Source organism: Crocodylus porosus, unplaced genomic scaffold (genome assembly GCF_001723895.1).
Source record: "Crocodylus porosus isolate Cpor-Errol unplaced genomic scaffold, CroPor_comp1, whole genome shotgun sequence".
NCBI classification, from domain to species: Eukaryota; Metazoa; Chordata; order Crocodylia; family Crocodylidae; genus Crocodylus; species Crocodylus porosus.
Genome location: NW_017728933.1, coordinates 1,279,924 through 1,298,487, shown reverse-complemented (window position 1 = coordinate 1,298,487; position 18,564 = coordinate 1,279,924). Strand labels below are relative to the sequence as shown.

Genomic DNA, 18,564 nt, shown 5'->3' with positions numbered 1-18,564 from the left:
AACCCCACCAAGTACTTTGCTAGTGCTACTGATTTTACATGGAAGTAGCTCAGATACTACAGAGATGGGCATCTGTGTAAAACCCTACTTTGGGCTGCCAGCTAGATGCCTATCATTTTACACTGTACATTTTCTGACCCTGGCAAGCATAAACACAACTTTAGATCAAAGAGTCCATTCAAAGGGAAAGGGGCATCAGTCTAAACAAAATACCACTAGTATCTACCATTCCATGCTATAGATATCAACATGCAACCCCATAGTGCTTGTAAAGGTTGATGAAAATATAAGGTGATGTCTAGACATAAAAATAGCTTGGGCCCCAAGGCTAACAGAAGCAATGAAGCAAACTCAACTTGGTATCAGAAAGGATACAATGACTCTAGTTTTTGTAGTTGAGGGGATATTAATAATGCTGAGTTATTGGATAATAAGTGTATTTTAGGTGTAAGGTCGTACAGAAACATTTAAATAACTCAGGTAAACAGTATTTAGATGTATGGGAATATTGAGACTCTTGCAGTTTAATTTCCTTTTAAATTATACTGGCTCTATAAACAAAATTCTGTACATTTCATCTTTTTTTTTTGTTAGCAGATAATAAACCAGAATGGATAGTTAGAAGAAGATGAATTAGCAAGAGTGCTTTTACAGTTAATTGGCAAGACTTATTTTACTTTGCACAATGCCAGGTGCTATATCACAAGCTTGTTTTGTTCAGTACTTCAATCAGACACTGCACAGAGACATACAGATGATGCCAGCAAACCAGCAAAGGGGAGTTCAGAGAGCAAAGAACCAACCCAAACCAACCCCAAATATCCTCAACTTACTCAAGCTAAACCAAGAATCACAAATCAATCTTACTGGACTACCCCTGCATAAATCAAAGTGCAAAGTAACCTATAAAGTGCAAAATTAATCAAAAGGTGATCAGGGCTCATGGTAGAGGTGATATCTTTTATTAAACCAACAAAATTTTTGCAAAAAAAAATTCTTTATTTTTTAATTTTCCATTTATTGACTCCTCTGTGAAATACTATGAAATTTCTACCCAGGAGAACTTTTACAATCTTTTTTCTGATGCCTAATGAAGGGTGTTTGTGCCCCAAAGCCTATAATTAAAGAATTTATTTTGCAAAAATCCTGTTGGTTTAATAAAAGAAGTTAATCAAACTAACTTTAAGTGCTAGGTAAGGATTCTCGCTTTAGACGTACAGCTTGTTCTGGCAAATGCTCACATACATGAATAGCTTCGAGTCTGCAGGATTAAGCCGACAGACATCATTAGCATTTGGGGCCTGGGTTCGCCTTTGTTTTGCACCTTGCAGAGCCATGTGTGTCGATGAAAATGGGAATGTAAGCCATCAGCAACCTGATCTGCTCACCTTTTTACTCCCCTTTTGCACAAGTCTAAATGACTCCACAAGAGGCCAGAACAGGAAGGATGAGGGACCTTTTGTTTTCCTTTCATATAATTCTTTTAATTTAATGTTCTGTATCTTTGTAGTCAGTGATGATCACTAATGTATCCCTGACTCACTGCTCTCGGGTAGCATCCCCCAGGCAAAAGAACATTAGCAAATACTCAGCTCAGTGTCTCCCCGTTTCATTTGGTCTCAAACAATACTAAGTCTCCATTGCCAGTGAAGGTATGATTTTAACAGCAACCAGGACTGCATTATTTTTTTATCTGACTAGCAGGGCCAATAAGATCAGCAAAGAAAGGGTGACATGGACTTCAATGCAGGCTGAAAATGGTAGTTTAAGCCTGCCACCTGTCCTGACTGTCTACTCGGGGTTGTAGTCCATGCAACTGCATCTGCAGTGCTATCATGACCTGTGCTAACTTAAAAAAAGTGTATTTGACTACCTGTGCCACAAGTGTGCTTTCACATTCAGAGGAAAAATACCTCCTGATACACAGTTGCATTAACACCAGCTAGCTAAGGGTGCGAGTCTAACAAGGTTGAGAATCACAGCTCTAGACCCACAGTGCTGGTGGCAGAGCTAGGTGGCATATCTGAGAAGTGTAGTGTACACAAAGCAGTGTTTATGCTAACATATTGAGCTAAATATATGTTAATTGAGCTAAATATAAACATAACTGATTGAGCTAAAACTTAAGCCTCTCTTCAAATTTAAACTTGACTAGTTTCTCATCTGCTGAAAGCATGTGTACAAGAGACTTTCAGAATACTACCCAACAGGCTGTAGGGACATGCTTTTATATCCTGCTCAAGACCCCCTGGCATTGACTTTAACAGATCAGTTACCAGAAGAAAAATTCAGGTGGCCAAAATATTTATTGCAATCAGAATCAGATTCCCATCCTTTCTGTTACCCTAATGAAGATGTTTTCCTCCACCTCCTTCACCCATTCTCCTGTCAGTTATTTTCAGTAAACACTGCCATAACACTTTTTATTACATTTGGCACAATGCACAGGGAATGGGCTTCCGTGGTGTGTCATGCAATTAAATGGCTTCTTAATTACCTGCCAGTTTTAGCAGATATGTGAAATCATCATTCATAATATAAATCAATTTCTACAGGGAGCAAGAACATTTCATTTAAAATATTATCTATGTGTGTACAACCAATGTTAGCTCCTACTCCTTTAGTGGAAGTGTGGGAGGATACTTAATTGCAATTTGGAACGTGGAACTCAACTCAAACGTCTGAGTTTTATTTTTCTAATTTGGTTTGTATTCATTTTAAAGGCAGCATGATTTGATTTTGTTGTATTGAGTAAAAACTATTCTTGTGAAGTCTAGGAAAACTAAGGAAGTAACAAAATAAATCATCTTGATTAGTCCTGATGCTTGCAAGAACACAATGTACGTCATGGATCTCCTTTTTAATCCTGATGGAGACAAAAAGAGTCCACTAAGTTAGTTGTGTCACTTCTTTCAAATGGCTGATGTAGATACAGAACAGCAGCTATAATTTTACATTTAAGTGATTGAGCCAGACAATTGTGTCAGAAGCAGCAGAGTGTATAGCTCTAATACCTCCTTCATATTTATAGATCAGGTACTGAGTCATTACAGGTTTGATGGTCTGTTTTGGGTGACCACAGTGGCACACTGGAGAGTTTTTAATTTTCTACTGATACAACAAGTATCTGCATTTCTCATGTATTGTGCAGCTATAGATTCATAGATTGTAAGGCTGGAAGGGACCTTTGAAGATCATTAGGTCCAACCCCCTGCACCAAGCCAGAAAGATAACTGGGGGTCAGGTGACCCCAGCAAGGTGACTGTCTAGTCTCTTCTTGAACATCTCCAGGGTAGGCCATTGCACCACCTCTGGAGGGAGCTTATTCCACAGTCTGGACACCCTGACTGCAAAGAAGTTCTTCCTAATGTTGAGCTTGAATTGGTGTTCCAGGAGTTTGTGGCCATTACCCCTAGTTTTCCCCTTAGGAAACCTGGTGAACAGTTGCTCACTGAGCCCTTGCTGTACTCCCCTAGGGTAGAGGTAATATGATTTACAGTTGCTCATAAGTGTCATGGAAGATCAAAGCCAAGGACCTTCTGCATGGGAACCATCACAAGACGTTTATTTAGGATGTCCTGTGAACTCCATTCAGTTTTCCAAGTTTCATCAGGGTTGAAATCACACTGTTGCATGGATCCAGAAGGGCTTGCCTGAGTTTAGGCAATGGTGAGGGACATTGTTGAGGTCCTGGTGGATGGGGAGAAGTTTGTTTCCTTAATTTGCTGGACTTCCCATGGAGTTGCTGCCTCGCTCTGAATGGGTAGAGGAGCACTGTGTGACAGCACAGGCAGCCAAGGTGTTGGGACAAACTTGAAGGTTCCAGTTGTGTCACTTTTCTATATGACTAATTAGTAGAGCTGAGTTGGAAACTATGGGGAAATGGGATCACCTGAAAATAATACCCATTTCAAATTTTGAAATTTGAAATTTTAAGACTAAAAAATACTGGCTTTCCAGTATCAAGAAAAACAAAAAGGTGGGAAGGGGCAAAAGTGTGCACTTTCTGTTTCCTATCTTAAAAAAATACTGAATTTGAAATATTGTCAACATAGTGAACTATTAAAAAATCATGAACAGCCCTAATTATTGAAAATGGTCTTCTAATTTTCAGTCTCTTAGGCAAGATCATATGTCAGAGATGTTACATAGTCAGGGGCAAGTTTTGTTTGATAGTCACTTACATTTGACCAACCATATAGTTGAGAAGATGCTAGACTATTTTTTTGGGATAAAATGACCTTCTTCTGACCTGGTAAAGAAGCAGATATAGCCTTAGCTAACTACCAGGTAAAACATCATATAACTCATCATTATATTAACTCCATCATATAAATGCATATAGTCACTTAAAGGAGGGGAAGAGGAAAGTGTATCAGTGGAGGAAAGAGAAATTCCCTTTCTCTGCTGTCACTTCCCCTTGAAATTTTCTTGGGTTTTTCACCACTTAGACTGGAAGTTTTTCTGGATTTTTCTCATCCTAGAAGTCTGTTCAGTACTGAGCCTACTGGAACCCTAATCTGAATCGGGGTCACTAGAGGCTATGGTATTATAAATAATAAATAGCATTTATTGTTTGCAATGCATTTCCAGATGTTTCACGTTAACAACAGAAGAGAAAAGATCAGGAAAGAAATATCAAGCCTTTTTTCAATTCAAGTCACTTTAGGGATTCTTACAGCAACAATGAGTCATAATGGAGGGAAAGAGCATTGTAAATGTGCTTGCAGTGCTTTGAAATATTAAATGCTCCAAAGCCAAAATTTTCCATATTTGCTTCCTTCACTTATTCACCTCTAAAGTGATTAAGACCTTATCGAAAGCTCAGTGAAATCAATAAAGCTACAAACAGATGTTACACTTGTTTAGGAATAAACTATTTTATACCAGGATTGTGCGATTGTTCAGATGTCCATGCTATTGTCCCCGGATAAATTCTAAAACAGGCTGACAGATTAAGAAGTACTAACAGTTTACCCCAGACAACACAAAGTGATGGTTATCCCAGGATTGAGTCATTGAATCAATGGCAGAAAAGCAGCAGTGTATCAGCCATTCACTAAACCCTGATTAGAAGGGTGATATGTGTACACATCAATCTTAGGATATTTCTGTTCTGAGCCAAAAACAGGCACAATTTATCCAGGGAAAAATGTACCATCTGTTCCTTACCTAAGGTTCTCTGAAAACAGTAGGTTTTATATCCAGCCCCGTTTTTTCCCCACCATAAAATTACGTCTAGTAGCATGGTCTGCGGTAGGTGTTATCTAAAGAACCGTCTTAAGAAAATTGAATCGACTCAGAAGACTCCTCTTTTACCTCTCTTAGAACTTGATTGTACAGAGTTATATATTATGCAAGCACTTCTACTCACTAGAGTAACCCAAATGACTTCTTTGGAACTACCTCTGTGTGCAAATGCTTACCACATAGCCCTTGCCCCCCAACAGTACAATACAATTTAAGGTGACTCACTGCAGGCCTCCACAATCCAGTAGCTTTTCACAGAATCAGAATGTATCTTTCATGTAGGTGAAACAGGATTTTATGTCTTAGGCACAAGAAGTTCTGCTAATATGGTTTGCTTCCCTTCCTAAGCTTCTTTTATTCCACTTTTCATTTCTCTGAGTACTTTACATGCAGCTGATCACAATAAATGGCTCTTGGCAGATTCATGCTGGTAATAACAATATAACTGTATCAAGGGTGATTTCAAATCCAACTAGAAGAATGACTTTTAAACCTCCAAGGCATACCTGATTTTAACCCAGTCCAGCTAACTGATGTTATGTTCCTTTTGTCTAATGCTGCATAGCTACCAGCAGGAATTCACAAGGTATGGCATATGAAAATGAAGGTACAGCATTTATACTTGCGTTATATATATCAATTGATCTATAGTACAGTTAATGGAGCTACAACAATTTACACCAGCTGATGGGAAGACTGATAATGCATAAACTCTTTTGGCCTGGGATTCCCATTCTATGTTATGTGTATATACAGTATCTACTATAATGGGATCCTTATCCCTAAGCAAGGCTAAAGAGAATCAGCGGCATTTGGGGGAAATAATTATTTATTAGTAATGGTTTATGAGTATTTTCCAAAAAGAAAAGCATTCATGATCTCGGTCTCAAGCAGCGTACAGTTATTCAGGGACATGTATGTTGGGATAATTAAAGATGACTACAAGATTTTCAGTTGCCTTAAGGTACCTTTGAAAAATCTCAGCCACAGAAGGTAGAGGAAAAGGTTACAATATATTGGAAAGGTGGTCATTGTGGCAATTGGCCACACTGTAATACTAATATTATTGTGGGTTTCCCATTTTTATGATTATAAAACTGATGATCTAAGTTGTATCTGCTCCACAGCAAGTCAGTTTCTTGGCACATTTCATGACAGGAGAAAGTCTTGAAAACAAGAATGGCAGACACCTTTGCAGAAGAGGCTAGCGAAATTCTATAAACAGTAAGGGCATCACTGGAGATGAAGAGACCATTTTGAAGCTTCCTGTGAGAGTCTACACCAGTGATCCTCATTCTTTTTTTTAGACAAGAGGCCAGATCTTAGTTTTCACTCCTTTTTGATAACAAAAATAATAGATCCCTTCTTCTATTGCAAAGAACACAGAAATACCACAATATAGGTCTGATCCTTTTTAACACTATGGATTCCTATTTGATATCCTTGAGCTTATCTTGTGAATCATGTTTGAACACCTAACAATGCTAGTATTGCATGGCACCTTGTGGCACCCCTGAAAAGATCTCAAGGTGCTACAGCACCTTGGACAAGAATTGCTGGTCTACAGTTTGAGCACAGGACTGGGAGGCAGAAATCCCTGCATGCTAACCCTGAGCACTGATTCTCATGCTGTGGCCTTAAGCAAGTCATTCTAGCTCAGCTCCTCCTAGCAGTGGGTTGCAAGAATTATTTGGGTAAGGACTGCCAGATGCTCTGCAGGTGAATAAAAGAATCTCATTCGCCCCAATTCAGCTCCTACAGAAGTCAATGGAAAGACTCGTATTAGCTTAAGTGGAAGCTGGCGCACAGTGCCCTGTCATGTAATCTGTGAGGTTCCCCATGGGACCATGGCCCTGAACGTTAGATCAGGCATGCAGGACAATGAGGGGCCTAATCCTGGCATGTGGGGCAGGTCCCAGCTAGCAAAGGTGGCACAGACCCCCTCGAGCCAGATCCCGGTGAGCAAATGCAACACGAGGCCTTGAAGCCTGATCCTGGCACACAGGGCCTTATGCAGCCTGGCTCCACATCCCTCATCCGGCCTACAGGGTCAAAAAGTTGAGTGCCGCTGCTCTTCACCATTCATGTCCAAATAGGAAAATGATATCCATGGCCTTTATCCTGTGAATGCTTATGCATAAGAATGGTCTGAAGTCTGGAAAACTGTCCTATAGCGAGACATCTACAAATATCTCTTTCCAGTTAGATGATCATAGAAAAATGCTAATAGATTCATAGTCGTAGATTGTTAGGGGCTAGAAGGGACCTTGCAGATCATCAGGTCCAGCCCCACTGCTTTAGGCAGGAAGACAACTGGAGTTAGGTGACCCCAGCAAGGTGAATGTCCAGTCTCCTCTTGAAAACCCCCAGGGTAGGTGACTGCACCACCTCTGGAGGGGGTTTATTCCGCAGTCTGGACACCCTGACTATGAAGGAGTTTTTCCAGGTATTAAGCCTGAAGCGGCCTTCCAGGAGTTTGTTTTCATTGGTCCTGGCCTTCCCCTGGGATGCACTAATGAACGGTTGTTCACCGAGCTCCTGATACATACCTCTGATATAGCAGTAAGCCACTATCAAGTCCCCTCTCAATCTTCTCTTCTTTAGGCTAAAGAGGCCCAGGTCCCTCAGCTTTTCCTCATATGGCTTGCCTCGCAAGTCCCTGATGGTATAGACAGCTCTCAAGTTTTTCCACATCCTTATTGAAGTGCAGCACCCAGAACTGGACACAGTACTCCAACTGAAATTTCACCAGTGCTGAGTACACTAGGAGTATTGCTTCCTTAGTTTTATACGAAATGCATCAGTCGATGCATGCCAGCATGTTATTTGCCCCGCTGACTACCGCCCTGCACTGACGATTCATAGTCACGTGATTGTGAATATGAGTCGTCATGATCATTACCCCTAGGTCCCTTTTGGCTGTGGTCTAAGTCAAGCTGTCACCACTGAGCTTGTATGTCGAGGGTTGTTTGCCCCCAGATAGAGCACCTTACACTTGGAAGTGTTAAACTTCATCTGGTTCTGGTCTGCCCAACTCTCAAGCGTGTCCAGGTTTGCCTGTATCTGCAATGCCTGACTTAAGCACAGAACTATCTGAGGGCAAGACTTCTAAGAGCAGATGTCTTCAATCTAGTAGACAAACGCATGACCCAAGCTGATAAGCCAGACAAGTTCATATAGCAGACAGAACACACATTTTTAACAGTGAGAGTAATTAACTATCACAGCACCTTTCCAAGACAGAAAGTGGTAGATTCTCTGTCACTTGAAGCCTTTCTAAACAATATCCTTGTGATAGGGAGCTATTGCAAAGCCAGATCTTGATGCTGGCCCACCCACCTGTCTAGAGGAGTCTACCCTGTCTCACCTGCCATGATTTGGTGAATAAATAACTGGTGTAAAATGCAGGAAGCTGCCCATTTAGTGCCCTGATGCCTAGGGCACTGTACACAGCTCTGACCTCCCTTGTACCAATTCCCGTGCCTTGCAAAGGCATCATAATTTGGTTATAGCACTAGCCCAGGGCCAGGCCAAACTCTGCCCCTTGTATGGCCTCTCACATTAGACTCAAACACATTGCCCTTCACAGGGTCTCTTTTATACCACCCCCTCTCTCAGGGCCTCTTTCACACTGCCCCTCACTGGGCCAGTCACAACCCTCCCTGCTCCATGAGCAGCCCCCTCAGGCCATCACTCTTACTCCAGCCACTCCACACGCAGCCCTTTGGGTTGCTTGAGCAACCCTACTCTACACAGCACTGGCCTTATGCCTCACACTGGGCTGAACCGGGCCCGTGTGCTGTCCTTCAGACCGCCTCTGCAGCCCTATTCAACACACCCCCAGTTCAGCCCTTCAGACTGCCCTTGCAACTCTAGTCTACACCCACTTACGCACAGTCCTTCAGGCTGCAACAGCACACCCTAGTCTGTGTGGGCCACCACACATACTTCTGTCCCCTCACTGGGGCCACTATACTTCTCTGCCCCCTCACCGGGGCCTCCGGGGTCTTACACCCCATGGAGCCCAGGTGTCCCCGGACATGACTGGTCCCCGAGCCTGTCCCTAGATCTGGGTAACCCATGAGGATGTGGGGGGTGGGATTATTAGGTGTCCCTACCCTCCTTTCACTGGGGAGGCAACTGGCCTGCCATTTCTGTGGAACTGCCCTGCCACTGGCAGTCCCACCAAACCATCCTTCCTCAGCAGCATGTAGTTTTAAGTTATGCCCCAGGACTAGGAGCCTCCTGTCATCCCCATAGCTCCTGCCCTTACCTCCAAAGATGTTGTGAGCAGCACCTACAGCCGGGTGGGGTCCAGTCCACAGCTGCAGCCAGTAAACTGCTGGCTCCCCTGATGGCCTGAACTAAAATGGAGGCTGTTCAGCCCCTTCCTCCTATTACAATGCGCTCCTGAAATCACGTGATTGCCTTATCAGGGCTGGCCTGCTCCTGCTGCCTGCCCTTACAGTGGCAGGCACCAAATGTGCTCTGCTATAATCCTCTAGTCCAGCTCGAGGTTATTCAGCTTAATGCAGGAACTACTGCCTGAAAACCTACAGTGTGTGCAATATAGAAGGTTGGACTAGATTTTCCTAAAGATCTCTGGTGGTTAAAATTTCCATATGAGACTTGTCCTTTTGATGTTACCTGGCCTGGTCCAGTAGGTGACATTTCATATCTGATTAGGAGATCGTGGCCCAAAACTCTGTGAGGTATCTGAGCATTTCCAATCTAAATAGGTCTAAATGCTGGCCTCTAAGTGAGAGGCCATGGAAGATATCACTATCAACTTGATTTTGACTTTCTTTCCAGAAACTGGTGATAATTAAAAGAGTTTGGTTAATATAAAGCATTTCTGCCTCAAGAGTAATGTGCCAGTGACTCTCACAGCCCCTCATTTATATTTAGACCGCAAGCAAAAAAATATTTTCTTAGTAATACATAGTAATTCTCAGTAAACGTAGTAATCTCCCAGTTCTTCATCATTTGAATATTTCTGCCCTAATTAATGTCAGTTAATATAAAATATTATTCTGTATTCCACACAGTGGTTGTAAATTATTTACTTGTAAAACATGTTGACTTTTCATGAGCTGTTTGTACAGTAAACACTGCACCATCTAAACTGTAGGAGGAGATAAAAATCAATCATTTATAATAATGCCCAATAGGAGGTTTACCACATACATTATATCAATTTTTATGTCTGACACAAATAGCTGCAGCTATTACTTTGAATTTTATTTTCTGAAGGGAATTAGGAATTCACTGTTAACTTCTGCTTCTCTTCTCTTCTGCCTTAGAATTAACAGCAATTTAAAGCTGTTTGGGGGCTGTTTTAGCTACTAATTACACAGCAACACATTAATAAAATATCATTTTATAACAATATTCATTAAGCACAATATTTGTGAGAAGTAAACATTTAATATGAATGTAATTTAATGAGCCCAGAATGATAACAAACAATGATACAACACCCAGTTAAAGAAATAGTGAAGAATCATATTTAAGTCTATCATACATTTCACAGATTCCATAGATGTTATGATAACTAGTGCATGAGTTAAAAAAAATATCAGATACAGTTTACATTCAATACGCTATACTAATTCATTTCATATGGACACTTCTATATTATTATCTTCATAAACAAGTTGGTAATGACTCATTCATCAAAAGCACATATTTATAACTCCCATTAACATTAGTAAAAGCGGAACTAGGCCACAGCTAGTGGGACTGGCCACAGCTGGGGACTTCCAAAAATGCAGCCCTTAGAAGATAATTTCAATGTTCAAGAAAGTTTTGAAAGGACAGGAGAGCAAAAAAGCAAGAATAAAATATGCCTGCAAGTCTTGTTTTTGCACTTTCCATTAAAACACTAACAATATTAGGTTTGTCCTGATTAACACTGTCAGTCTTCAATACAGAGGTACTGCTCTTTCTTCTCTAGTTCTGGTGTTTTTTATTGGAATAATTTGCCCCAACTTATCTCAGTCAACTCTGTATGTGTCAGATGTTTTATAGATGTAGTCCCTAAGCCTTTACATAAAGAAAGACTATCATATTTGTTTATCCCATCACAGAGATTTAGCTCTGATCTTCTATTCAACATGGAATTTCAATAAAAATGGAATTGTGCATATAATGAAGTTATGAGTTTATCCTAGCAACCCGCAGCAATCAAAATCCTAACTCACGGATTCATATGCTTCATTTTGACAATCCTTCATGACGTTTATTTTGCTTTGGGGGGTTTAATCATCATTAAAACAAAGTAAAATGAAATTCTAGTGAAAATGCTGGAATACCATATACTTGTTTTCATTCTGCACAACTCAGCAAATCACTTTGGGCCCAGTGCAAGGGGTAATCAAAACTATGAGAGTCTTTCCATTGACTTCAATAGACATAAGTTCCCTTCATCACACCAAGCACTGGTGAACTTGAATGGCATGCCTCTTCTTGTAGTGTGCCTTTCATAATGAAAGAAAAATGATAATTGCATTTATAGCATTTGGGGCACAAAATAGCAAACACTGGTTATTGGCTACAGAGAGCAAGTTGGGAAACTATGAGTGGTTTGAAAAGAAAAAGAAAAGTGAACTTCAATTCAGAATCAGAAAAAATGTTTATCCGGCTATCTCAACCTCATCATCACTATAATTATTATTGCTATTGTTTTAGCACCATTTTACTTTGTCCCCAGCATAAAAGAAACATGTTTGTATCTTTTACATTAATAACTAAACTGTCTTATCTCATCTTTTCTAGCATTTCTTCCCCACGAGTTATTTTTATTATAGCAACCCCCAAGTATGGGGTGCTTCCATGCTAGGCAATGTTCCACCATTTTAACAGAGGCATTTCCTGCCTTGAAAAGCAATCACCCAGGAACTCTAAAACCCACAGAAATTAATGTGAATCCATTGCTTAATTCAGTGGGTTTCAGATCAGAACCTTGCTACCAATCACATTGCGATCAGCTCTAGTATAAACAAAGGGACAAGAAACAAATAAATTTAGACCAAAACTTGAGTTTAACATAATAATAATAAAAAAAAAAAAAATCAATGATGGCATGTTTAAAAAAATTACAAGTAAATATTAGGGTGGACAAACACAGCCCTTTCCTACCCACAAACAGGCAGATTACTTTTCTTGTCAGAAGTAATTATACTGTCATGAAACCTGACAATGCTTCTCTCGCTTAACTGGCTTTGAGGAGAAAGAGAATAACCCATTCAGCAATCAGTTTTTCTGCAACTGTTCAACAAATGGTAATACCTAGCACAAAGAGATTTGTCAGGTCTTTGAAATGTTGGGTTTTAATTAAAGATGACCACCAGAGAAATACGTAAAACAATTACTTAATTTTGAAGTATGCTGAGGAAAGCATTTAGAATGTTGTTAGAACTTTTATCCCACGTCATGTCTAGTCTGAATATTTTAACTGTATTTTTTCCCTTGGAGAACTGTAATACTTAAAAATGATCATAACAATGTTATAGGTAACAGTGTTAGTTCAAGCAATTACAAGGGTAAGTGCCCACTCTATAAAATCACAGGAAAATGGATAGGATTTTAGGAGGTTATTTCTTTTTTACTATTTTTTTATGATATTAGCACCCAAGAAGCACATTCTAAGGCCAAGACTCCATTGTGCTCGGCATTGTACAAAGTACACCTTAAAGGGCTTTTAGGCATCTGAAGACGCAGATCAGCACTGAGCAGGATTTTCAAAAGTGCCTAAGTGCATAACACCTATTGAAATCAATAAGAGTTAGATGCTAATGAGAGTTACTTGCCAACTCACTTCTATAAAGCCAACTAGGCACCTGCCTGTGTCTTCCAATGCCGAAGTACTTAAAGCTAACAGTCCCCCTCAAGCTCCTAAATCTGGTGTGGAATATACTGTGTAGAGAGCAGCGAGTCACAAGTTGACGCTAAACAAGTTTGCTGAGGTGCCAGAACCAGCCTAGGTGCCGTAGTGTGGCACTGTCTGCAGGCACCTTCACCCAGCTTAAAAGAATCAGTCCTGCACAAAATCCCATGCATGTAAGCAACCTTGCTGCAGGGCAACATGCTCTCCCACCTTCTCAAATGGCAGCTTTTTCAGATCCAAAGTAACTATAAGAAAAAACTTAGAGCCAAATCATCCAGCCCTTATACCAGCACAAAGCCCAACACAAAGATCAAATGAGGACCTCAGGAGTTGTCCTGGTAGGAGTGGGGAGGATTAGGGAGGCACTTGGCTCTGGAGCTACATGTCTAACTTTTAATTATAGAAGTGGCAGTGGACACTAATAGTAGTTGCCACATTTTTGTGTAAGGAAATGTAATAGACTCTGAGGTCCTTCCTGACCAAAGTGATCTTCTAGTAAAGGACAAAAAGAGAGAGCATTACTAGGCTAGACTCTTCATTGCTTCCACTTTAGGCTTGATTCAGTAATGCAACATCTTTAATCCACATCTGCAGCTTCCCTGTTTCCTGCCTGGCTCCCAGCAGAAGTTTAAATAGCTCTAGAGCATGCCTTACTGCTGGAGCTCTGTAGGGGCAACTTCACTTTTGGATATAGTCAGAGGATCATGTGCGTTGGTCATACTCTGCCTCCTTAATACATCCATGAATGCCCTTTATTCAGGCCACAAAGGAGGTTGGAGCAAAAACGTCACACTAGATAATCCTCCTGTGTAGAAGGTGTCACCACTGGGTGATCCATTTTAGTCTTATAGAGGAGCACAAAAAAAAAAACAATGCAACAGAGCACAGATTTCATGAGTATGCCTCTGCCCCCTCAGCGTCCCCTCTGGGACACTCCACTTGAATTCTGAACAACAGTTAATGCATGCACAACCTCATATCTGCCCTACAGATTGCAAGTTTGGTGTAAATCAATTAATTACACCTTAGTGATACACTGAGGGTCCCAGTTTTGCAGGTGGAAACAAGACCAGTAGGCAGAATTTGGACCATTCCACCCAGCTACATTGGCAATAGACTAAGTAGCCACATGAATTGTCACAAATAAATGTGTGCGACTTTGCAGTTGTAGAATCCCTTAGTTATTAATCAGTCAGAAAAAACTGATGCATCTCACAACACTCGTTATAAAACTTGAACGTGACATCAGAAATATGGGACCCATGACTCAAAGTGAATCACCAGAACATTTAGTACTTTGATCAATACCTTTGTGAAACAGAAGAGCAAAAAAAATAGGTGATGTCTTGATATCACCATGAATGAAACACCAGAGCTCAAATACAAGCTTTGCATTTACCTGGAGCCCTTTAGAATAACCTCAGCTTCGTATGAGAAGTTAACCTATTTTCTCTGTCACAACTGGTATAAATTTAAAACAGCTGTATATCTCCACTGAGGCTTAAAGCACCATTTGATCTAATTTTGTTTGACATTTACCCCTCATCCAGAAATGGTTTTAGAGGACTTAAGTGACTGACATGTAATTAACATCAAACCAAGAATTTGTCTGATGAGTAAGTCGGGGTCCTCAAAAATTAATGAGCAATGTCCCTGTGAATATACAATTTATTCAGGATGACACTGAATGGCTGTTTTCACACTTATTTTGTGCATTCTTACATTACACTAAATTACATGATAAATGCTTTAGAAATCTGTTTCAACTACAGTATGTCCAGTTTACATGTACTTACAAACAATGTTACAGGTATTTAAGCTTCCTATTATGACCAAGTTAATTTAATCACCAGAAAAAGCAATGCATTAACCTATGATGTGTCAAAAGATTTTGATCTATTGTAGGTAATAAGAGGAAGTGGCATGCTGAAGGATATTTTGACTGCTAGCCATAAGGAAAATAAAAAGGAAAAAGTGATTTCCATTTGCAGTAAAAGGGATATATGTGAGGAAACTAGTCCACACAATTGCAGTTGGAGAAGAATCCATCTCAGCAAAACCTTCTCAGATATTATCAGTAGAAGATATACAAGGAAGACAGATGATCTTAAAGGTAAAGGGTGCTGAATGGAGCTAATGGAATCCAGGTTCCATTCCTGGCTTTGTTGCAGACTTCCTGTGGGAGGCTGGGTAAATCATTTAGTCTTTCTTTGCCTAAACTATCCATCCACAAAATGGAGATGGTAATCCCTCCTCTGCCCAATTTTCATTTGTCCTATCTATTTAGGTCTTAAGCTCCTCAGGGAAGGGGTAATCTCTTACACTGTGTAGGGTAAGCATCTAGAGCAATGGAGCCTTGGTCTTTGTTCAAGCCTGACCATGTATAAACAAATGTTCTTGGTATTTGGGGAAGGGACATGTGTTGTCCATGGCCTGGTACAGAGCGACTACAACTATATCACTATATTTTTTAAGAGTTTACCTCAATGTCTCTGCTTTTTAAAAAAATAATAATAATTCTAATTTTTTTTGCCATATAGCTTCTTTAAAAAAACCTTACTGCATATAAACCCAGTAACACCCTACATTATCTAAGCATCATTAAAGTGATCTCTCAGGCAGCCATGTTCAATAGCATGCACTGAAGAATGAATTTGGCAGTCAATAGTCCAGCCTGAATTTTGTAATAAGTTCAGCCAACCCCAGTGTAGTCAGGGGGCTATGCATATTTTGTTTTGAGCACAAAAACATATTTTAGGACTGGGATCCGAGTTTGCTGAGTTGCTTTTGGCTTTTTTCTGTTACTTAGCCAACTTTATCTCTTATTCCAATATCACACAGTTTTCCCAACAGATTCTTGCAAGGCACTTGTGTCAGAAGCTTTTAGGCAGTCCAAATGAACCACATCTTCCAGTTCCCACCCCCCACCCCTGCCCTACTAAAATTGTGAGGACATGGTGAAGAATTCTACTACACTGGAGAGTCATGGTTGTTTTTCACTTTGCTTAAATTATCCCTGTCTTCTAATGGCTTCACCAGATAACTGAATAGGAGATGGTCCTGCAGACAACATACGTTTAACTAACCTTTAAGCCTAAAGGTATGTAAGAGCTTGAAGCTCCATATGTTGACATCTTCCCTAATTATTTAGTCACTGCAAGAACTTGATCTTTAGTTCAAACTTTGTGTGCCAGAGCACCAGCAGGGTGCTCACCACTTAAGGGCAATTGCAGGCTGTAAGGGAACCTGCCTTGTGAGCAGCAGGGAATGCGTCCCCAGGAACCATTTTCAGGGGAAAGGTGGGTGGAAGAGTACCTTTTCTGTCTGCCACTTTCAGGAGGAGAGCAGGCAGCATACAGGTGCAGGCCAGCTCTGATGAGGCAGCCATTTTACGATCCTGGCTCCGAGGCCAGGGGCAGCAGTTTGCTGGCAGCAGGCAAGGGAGCAACAACGCCCAGCTGCACTGCTGCTCAGGGAACATCTTGGAGGTAAAGGCAGGAACTATTGGGAATGGCCGGAGTCTCCTGGTCCCGGGTATGACTGCACCTGGATGGCCTGGCGGGGCTTCCCACAGCAGGGTAGCTCCCCAGAGATGCCAGGCCAGTTGCCTCCCCAGTGAAACGCAGGGAGGGGCACCTTATAACCCTACCCCCCACAACATGGTGAGTAACCCAGAGTAGGGACAGGCAGAGGGTCCAGGCATTGTTATCAGAGGCCTAGAACCAAAGAGCCATAAGGCCTGTGTTTGGAGGGGCCCAAGAAGGCAGACCTATTTGACATGGAGCAGGCTGGCTGCTCAGAGACCTGAACAGACAGACACTTGACTAGTCAATGCTGTGGCCAGGACCAAAAGGGTCAAAAGAGCCAGGGTACCCACTGCGAGGGACAGCAAGAGGTAGGGAGCCTGGGGTTCCGACTGGCCTAGAAGCAGGGTCAGGGCCTGTGTGGCCAAAGGTCCCAGGGAGGAGGCCACTGCTGAGAGGGAGAAAGGGTCAGGGAGCTTGACAGCCCAGTATGAGGGCAGAGTAGACCACCTGATTAGGAGGGATCCAGTTGGAGTCCAGACTCAAATGTTATGGGGCCCAGTGTGGGGCCAGAGCCGTTAAGAACTTAGGATGCCATCTGCGAGGGCAGGCCAGAGTCATGTGAATACCACCCTTTGACATCAATGTGCATAAAGGGCAGCTTCCCATCTAATTAACATCCTAATTATTTAACTAGGCAGGGCAGGCGAGTAAGGTAGATGCCTTGCCCAAAGGCAGGCAGGCAGGCTGACACTGTGACCAGGCCTGGGACTTTGCCCCCCGTCACACTTCGATATGCAAGTGTTAATAAAAAAAGGTGATAGCAGTGCTGGTGGGAAGGGAATGGGAATTCTCACTCATGTCATCCAATAAAATTCAGTTAAAATCCAAGTTCCTAAAGTTCAATCAAACTGAAAGAATGGAATCAAAGCCAACCACTGTGGCAATGAAGGGAGCTGAAAATCACTATATGATTTACTAGGCATCACTGAGCAAGCTACAGCCCTCAGTTATTGAATTCTAGCAGATAGGGGGTTTTTTCTGTTACATTAAAAACCCATGGCTTCACTGCTCATGACCCCAAAATGACAATTTGATTTTATTCTTTTCTTGCATATTTACAAGGTAAAAATGAGATGAAGGTGAAAATGTCAAGATAATATCTAAACTGCCCATGGAATAATACAACACAAAATCAGGCAAGGCAAAATTCTTAAGGTCTATTCTATTTAATGGCTTGCATCCTACAGCCTAGTATCAGATTTTGTCTGTATATGAACTCATTTAGCAAGTTACTTAAATATATACCTAACTTTAGGAGTGGTCCCAATAAAGTTAAATGAACTATTCAAGTGCCTTCTATTGCCAACCTACCCATGAATGATATATGAAGCTTGACACAAATGGGGCCATTTCTTACAGAGTTATATACTGATGAATCTAAACTGTTACCTAAACACAGGTTCTGGCCTGCCATGTGCTGGAATATTCATGTTGGTTTCCTGCTCGAAGATAACATACTAATTCTGGTAAGCTGATGTTAACATTGTAACAGGAGGGGAGTCCTAGGATTGCCATGCTCTCCCCTAGTTGCCCTCTGTACCATGCCAAGCTGCCTACAAGCACCCTCGAATCTCACCCGCCACGTCTTGGTCTTATATATATATTAAAGGGAGGCTGCCTTTCATCCTCTTGGCCACGGTTCTCCTGCTATTACTTGTCCTGTCTCTATAATGGGTGTGTCATGGAAATTTTTTGAGAGTATGCTGCCAGTACAGAAGAGGTTAAACTGACATGCGTGGTTTGAAGCTGTGAGTGGAAATTTCCAAGGCTCACCCAGTCCTTGCCCCCTGGGTGACCTGCGGAGCTGTCAATCATTGCTGACCTACTTTCCCCACAGAC

The 18,564-nt window shown here is 41.4% G+C and overlaps 1 long non-coding RNA gene across 1 annotated transcript in view; it reads right to left on the bottom strand.

Annotated features, from left to right (window-relative positions):
• Window positions 1–6,676: 6,676 nt before the first annotated feature.
• Window positions 6,677–18,564, bottom strand: part of LOC109317310 — an 18,105-nt gene continuing 6,217 nt past the window's right edge. Inside the window, exon 3 of the long non-coding RNA XR_002103018.1 lies at window positions 6,677–6,751. This is a non-coding gene — a long non-coding RNA (uncharacterized LOC109317310). The remainder of the gene's footprint in view (window positions 6,752–18,564) is intronic.